At 47.9% G+C, this 7,500-nt stretch overlaps 1 protein-coding gene across 1 annotated transcript in view; it reads right to left on the bottom strand.

Moving 5' to 3' along the window:
• kcnh2b (potassium voltage-gated channel, subfamily H (eag-related), member 2b) overlaps nucleotides 1–7,500 on the bottom strand; it is a 217,120-nt gene that overhangs the window by 188,341 nt on the left and 21,279 nt on the right. The gene's annotated exons all lie outside the window — the stretch shown is intronic.

The raw sequence follows: 7,500 nt of genomic DNA, 5'->3' as shown, positions 1-7,500 counted from the left end.
TCTGCTGTTGTTTTAGCCAGCTTCATCTCATTCTCTCCTTCCCTCTCTCTCTCCCTCCCTCCCTCTCTTTCATTCTCTCTCACTCCCTCCCTCTCTCTCTTTCTCTCTACTTGACTCCGCGCTGCTGCTTTAGCTAGCGTAGCTCCATGGAGCAGCTAATGAGGCGGCGCCAGCACCGCGGCGCTACCAGCTTGCACCTTGTCATGACTCATTATTTGTGTGTCAACAGCTGGCTGAGGAGACAACGCACCACAATAAGCAACCTCTGTCGAGTGGCGATAACCTCTTGCTCGAGCTCGGCTAGCCACGCGCGGAGTCGCCGCTCGTCCCCGTAACGACGCGGTTAGACGGTTAAATGGGGGTCCTCCTTCAGACCAACATGATTGGTGGGCCTGCTGCAGCGTTTGCCGAGTCTGGCGGCGGCCAAGATTGCTTTTAAATGGCCCTACTCTCAGATTGTGACATCTGATAGCGCGCTTGTTTGTTTGCGAGGTCAAGTTTATTTATTTGTTTTTCTTTTTCCGCCCCTCTTCACACAAGCAGATGTTAGCGAGTGCGACCCAGAGAGGTTACGCTAACACGCATTGGCATGCATGTAGGGAACGAACCATCCAGAAGTCTCTATGCTCTTTCTCACTTCCACAGGGATCGTTCCGTACTCCCTACTCCCTCCTCCCCAGGGACGGCGCTCAGGCAGGGGAACGGGGCGCCAAATGACACCGCGTCCAACGCGGAGCTCTGTTGCTCCGCACTTCCAGCTGAGCCCAGCAGAATCTCGCCTGCAGCTGCTTGAACTTTGACCCCCTATACTGCTGCTCGCTGCCTACACTCTTAAAAAAAGGGGTTCTTGGGGTGCCTTTAGGGGTTCCTTTTTTTATAGAATAGAATAGAATGCTTAATAGAACACATAGAACTGAAAAAGAAAGCTGTTGTGTCCTGTTCTGTCTCAAACACAAGAGCCATTTAGGGGTACAATATATGAACCATGCATGCATGCATGACCATGTTTGGTCCTTTAACACACTTTTTTCTCTAAGAGTGCACTGCAGGCTAGCTGATCCAGTGTCTGCCCATTAGCAGTCACCTCAACATGACCACCGCTCACAGGGGGTCTTACGCAACACCTTTGCGCTAGGACTGCAAAGAGAAAAGCATTTTTTTTGTGTCTTGTTTATGTCAGCCAACATCAAATAATTGGGTCGGTAACAAAACTGTCATATTCTCAAATCCATTTGAAAAACATGTTGTTTTTGCCCGTCTCCCCCCTGGCCATGGATCTCATAGTGTGTGTGAACAAGAACAGTAAAGCTGTTTGCTTTCACACATACTAAACAATGCACTAACACATAAAACTGAAAAAAAAAACCTGTCATGTGCCCTCTCACTCTCAAACACACACAAGAGAGAGAATATTGCAGGTGAAGTCCTCCTGCAGCCTGTGCAGAATCAACTTGGATTCTACATCTGTATCCGTACAGACGGCAAAAAAGGGAACACACAACACTAGCACAGCAAATGCACTACAAAGCCTGCTGTGGCATTGAAACTGTCCTTCACCTCAGCAATAAACATGCAGTTGAGACCATGTACAGAATATGGAAATGACTCTTTCACTTCACATCACACGCATACAACTGTGAATACTGTGAAACGAACCCAGTAAACCAGAATATTAAATCTGCGACAATCGGATTATCACTGTGCGCTGTGCAAACCACAGGGAGAAAAAGAGACTGAGCGCTATATGAAACTATACGTAACACCTTCCTAGTCTATACATGAAACCTCTACGTCTGCGAAAGGGATTTCAAGTGGATTAGCTCTCACAGGGTACTTGGGAACTACAGCGGTGGGGCAGGTATCAAGCGTCTCCTGTGCTGAGGGCAGTGACCTCGACCAGGGGCCAGCGCTCCGAGCGTGAGCCTAGAAGATGCAATGAGTCTTTCATGAGGCGAATAGAAGGGCCTGTTGAGGGCTTGCTTTATCAAATTAAATAATTGATGCAGAGAGATTTGGCCGAACACTCAGTGGAATGAGCTGTGACGGGGGTACGTACGGGGTCGGGGCTGATGCTGCCGCAGAGGGAGGGGTGGGGTAGTCAAAGGTGGGGTGAAGTGTGATTGTGGCAGGTGGAGGGGGTTGGGGGTGGGGGGGTGAGGAGTCAGGTTGTTGGTGGTGTCAAAAGTCCTGACTGAACAGTGGCACTTAAGGAAATGAAGGGTGCTATTAATAGGGCCGAGGCCTTTGTGCTGGTGAACATGAAACGGACAAGACCCGGTGATGGAAAAACCATGGTGACATGACAAGTCAAAGGTGATTTAACACACACCCGATGAGGTCAACGAGGTAGAGGTGTTTGACCCCTCAAGGGGACGGACATCCTCGCTTCTCAGAAAGTCGTCTTCTCCAGAAACCAGAAGGCGTCATAAACTCCTCGCTCAATAAATATGGACTTCATCTGATAACTCCCATACACTCTAAATCTGCCACTAGCCAATTTGTTGAGCATCAATATTTCAGGTGGAGCTGCTGTTGCTCACTGTGAGCCTATTCATCAGTTATATTGCATTCTCCCTGAATAATGACAAGGCATGCTGCAAGCTCACACACTGGATATTGATGCGCTGTTCACCATTAGTGTGCATTGGTGCGAGTGCTAATGTACATAGTAATGTGCTAGTTATCTCCCAGATACTTTAGTCTTGCCAGCTCCATTACAAACTTTATAAATAATCATCTATAAAATCGAACAACACACATCTGCACAACTGTAAGGGAAAGCTGATGAGATGTTTAGCTAGTTGCTGTTTCTCTATGCATGCTGTGTCTCACAATGATATGAAAGCCACCGTTATGCTGGTGCATTCGGACTGTGCCTGGAGGATTGGAGTGCTGTTAAGCGGTGATCGTCTCCCTGTTGTGTCGAACATCAGAGGGCCGTATAGCTCACATCTCAGCATCACAACGTCCTTCCCACAGAGCCAGATGCCTTCCTTCAACTGATGACTTATACACCTTTTCCATTTATCTCTTTTTCTCTCTCTCTTTTCTCATCTCTGTCTCTATCTGTCTCTCTCTCGCTCTCCCGTCTCTCTCTTTGTTGCTCACTCAATCTCTCTCCCCTCATCAATTTCACACTATCTCTCTCTCTCTCGTTCTCTCTCTCTCCCTCTCTCTCGCTCTCTCTCTCTCTCTCTCTCTCTCTCTCTCTCTCTCTCTCTCTCTCTTCTCCAGGTAACAGCCGTAGACAGTGCTGAGTGGAGTGCACTCTGTGTACCGGTTGGTGTGATTGATTAAGTGGCTCTCCGATCAGCGACGGACAATTGGGTGTGAGGAGGAGCGATCCATCATGCTGAAGGCTGTTGCACAAACCCTGAATGCTAGAAGAATGGATACACACTCCGCACATAGGAGGAGAGGGGGGGGGGTGGAGAGGAGGAAAGAGGAGAACGGATACACACTCCACACAGAGGAGGAGAGGAGGAGAAGAGGAGAAGAGGAGAAGAGGAGAGGAGGGGAAGAAGAGAGCTGGAGAGAAGGGGAGGGGAAAGAGGAGAATGGATACACACTCCGCACGGAGGAGGAGAGGAGAGGAAGGGTGGAGAGGAGGGGAGGAGGAGAGGAGGGGAGGAAGAAGAGAGGAAGAGAGGAGAAGAAAGGAGGAAAAAGGAGAATGGGCTGGTTAGCCTCCTTCCCTTTATCCTTTTCTTTCCCTCTTTTCTATATATTCTCCTGCTAGTTATCCCTTGTTTGATGAGCGATAGAGAGGGGGAGACAGGAGAGGGGTAGGAGGTGAGGGGTGAGGGGGGGGGGGCGGTCTCTTTGAGGGCCTCGACTCTGAGTCTTTGAGTTACTGGTCCTCACATTTCCTCAGATGCATTATGCAGTAGGGCAGAGGAGAGCGCTCGATACACACATACACACACACACACACAAACACACACACACATGCACACACGCAGATACACACACAAAAGCAGTCATGAAGGGAGGAAAAATAATGCTTGACACACACACACACACACACACACACACAAAGGTAGTCATGAATGCTTGACACTCATACACACACACACACACACACACACACACACACACACACACACACATAGACATACCACCCCCCACCACACACACACACACACACACACACACACACACACACACACACACACACACACACACACACACACACAAGCCAACCATGAAGAGAGGAGAGAGAACACTTAACACACATACACACATACACACGCGTGTGCAGAAGCTCCAAGCTCACCATAACAAGAGAGGAAAGAACACACACACACACACACACACACACACACACACACACAAGCCATCCATGTGGAGAGGGGAGTGTGTGGGATGGCCAGAATCAGCAGGTGCAAGCGTGGGAGGATCAGGAGGTTCCCACAAACCCCACGGCCAAGAAGCAGGGAGAGAGAAAGATGGATGGAGAAGTGTGTATGTCTGTGTGTGTGTGTGTGTGTGTGTGTGTGTGTGTGTGTGTGTGTGTGTGTGTGTGTGTGTGTGTGTGTGTGTGTGTGTGTGAGTGAAGCACAGCTATGATTGTTCAGTCATGTGAAAGTGTATATTTCTGTCAGCTATTTCTGTATGTCTATGTGTAAGTGTGCGTGTTCATTTGTGTATTCATTTGTGCATGTATGTGTGTGTGTGTGTGTGTGTGTGTGTGTGTGTGTGTACTGTGTAGGGTGCTGTGTGGGCGTTCAACAGCAGGGGAATCCCTGTCCCTGCCATGATTACGTGGAGACCGTGGTAACCGTGACGATGCCTTCAGGTAACATGGACTCCCTCCTGACCAAACACTCTTCAAAGGCACACAACAAGAGACCTCGCCCCACTTTAGTCACACACACACACACACACACACACACACACACACACACACACACACACACACACACCAACTGAGAAAAACACCCCTGATGGTGTAATCCTGAGATTATATCAAGCATCTAACTACAGTGATGCAATAGCCTATTTCACAACACGGTGATGATTTAACTACCCAGATGCTGTAAACAAGCAGTATCAACACATTCATCACTAAACACAACAGGACTAAAATGTTCATTTATTGTTAATTAACGTTATGTTGCAGTAGAAGTGATCATGTGTTTCAGCATGGGCGAGAGCACTCTAATGTAACTGTAGCACCTTTAAGAAAGCTTCCTGCTGTGAAGGCCAACTCATACTTATGTATTCTGATATGGCCGTGGCCTTGCCTCTCCCTTTTGGTGTCATCTGTTGCTATGAGCAAGTTAGCAGGGGAAGTGATGACTAATGCAAACAGATCCCCAGAGCTGACATTCACTCCGCATGACCACCGTCCTCTTAAGAGGTTAGCAAACACGACTCATGTGCGCACGCTTGTCCTCAGGATAGTCAGCGGCGCTGTTTGCATGGACTCGCTAAACTGGATCTAGCGCAAACATCACACGGTTAGTTACATTAGGCAGTTTAGCATCAGAGGCTAACGGAGGCGCCAACTGCATGCTGCTGCTGGCTGGCTAGCTATCTAGCATTTGAGGCCTAACAGAAACAGCAAATTAATTCAGAGACACCAAGTTCATCAGGCGGCTACCGGCTGGCTGTTTAGCATTTGAGGCTAACAGACCCGCCGACTGCACTCAGGGCATATCAGCTACAGAATTGTGGTCTAGCATTAGCATTAGCGGGTCAACAGCATAGAGTGGTTCATTGGAAGATGGCTGTTCTTGTGCCCTGTCGGGCCAGTGTTGTGGTTGTGTATACACGGCTCAGATAAGCCCCTGTGTAAACAGTGGAAACTGAGTTTGGCAGGTCTGGGCAAGGGCAGAGAGACAGTAAAACAGGACAGGGAAAGTGGTGGAGGGGTGAGAGAGAGAGAGAGAGAGAGAGAGAGAGAGAGAGAGAGAGAGAGAGAGAGAGAGAGAGAGAGAGGAGACAGAGAGATGTACAGTAGAGGTAAAGAGAGAGAGACAGAGAGAGAGAGAGAGAGAGAGAGAGAGAGAAAGTTAACCCTTTGTGTCAGCTGCACAGCACCTCTACTGGCTCTCCACGGTATGAGGGTCTCAGGTACACATAGGCTACTGTACAGGCACATGAAAACACACAGACATACACACTCACTCTCTCACACACACACACACACAGACACACTAATCTTTCCGCAGGTGGAAAATGTCCCTGTAGATTCCTGGACTCGACCCAGGAGTCAAACGATACCACTCTCTGTTATCCAAGCAGTCTGAAGTGACTGTAGAGTCCAGATCATTAGGGGGGCCGGTGCCCACAGCCACACACACGAGATGAAACACAAGAGCATCGCGATGACACTTGCTGTCACTCCACATACATCATCTACGCTATCAACGGCCCTGCAGATCTGCATATGCAGGGCGTGTGACGAGACAACTAAGAACGAGTATCAGGGCAACATTCGTTGTGAAGATGAACAGTGAACACAGCCCAGTAGATGTTCACTTTACTGTACGTTAGCAGGTCACCATTAGGGAGTGTACAGTACTGCTGTGTGTGGCTATTAGGAACCGCACAAGGGACAGTGATCGATAAGGCTCTATATTCTAATTCTGTGACACCTTAAGAAGCTGAGGTGAGGTGTTTATTGTAGTTGTATGCATTTTTTTGGACATTACAGAGGTTTGTTCCGCTTATCAGTATAACTCAATGGTCACACTCAAAGTAAAACTCTACTCCATAGGACTTCCATATGGAGCCCTATAGTAATTATTTTAGTTTTTTTGGGGGGGATGGGGGTGCTTGTGTACTAAAACAAAACAAGGGGAGGTCATAGTCATCAGATGTGTGAGTCATCACATACTGTAGGGTGATTGTACTGTACCTTTAAAATATAGTTTGGAGGGACACTTCTGTAGAGCATATAAAAGCATGCTGACTTCAGACTTCAGGCATTTTGTTTTATTTCTGCGCAACCTTTGCGTTCACAAATGTTTAGCATGATTTGCGCGAACTACCGAAAATGCTGTCCAGACTCTATAACAGGCCCGATACAGCCCAGAATTGTCCATCATCTACTACATGGTGGGTGTCATTCCAAAAGTCCACGCAAACATTCAACCAACCACGACAGGCCATCAATTGCAGATCCGAGGCAGAACGGGACACTATCCTGTCAGTCCTTCACCTGCAGGCTGTTTCAGCAATACACATAGCCTCAGTGATATGACTTACTTGGAAGGCCAAGATGGCTCTACATGGAGAATAGGGAATTTCTTTTCTGCCATGACATAGCTTATTCAGGAGGCCAAGATTGCTATAAACCATATGCTACTGTAGGGAATGTTCTGCTTGCTTAGGAACAATCACCCACAGATTCAGAAATCGACTGGAAAATGTCAAAGCCCAAAAGGCATCCTGACACAAAAGACAACTTCCCTTTAAACCACATTGCAAAACCAACACAAAACTCATCCGTCAACCAACAACGTCATCTGTATTTTAAATCTATGTATTTCC

The sequence above is a fragment of the Sardina pilchardus genome, chromosome 19 (assembly GCF_963854185.1).
Source record: "Sardina pilchardus chromosome 19, fSarPil1.1, whole genome shotgun sequence".
Lineage (NCBI taxonomy): Eukaryota > Metazoa > Chordata > Actinopteri > Clupeiformes > Clupeidae > Sardina > Sardina pilchardus.
Note: the sequence above shows the minus strand (reverse complement) of the source record. Positions and strands in the feature narration are given on the sequence as shown.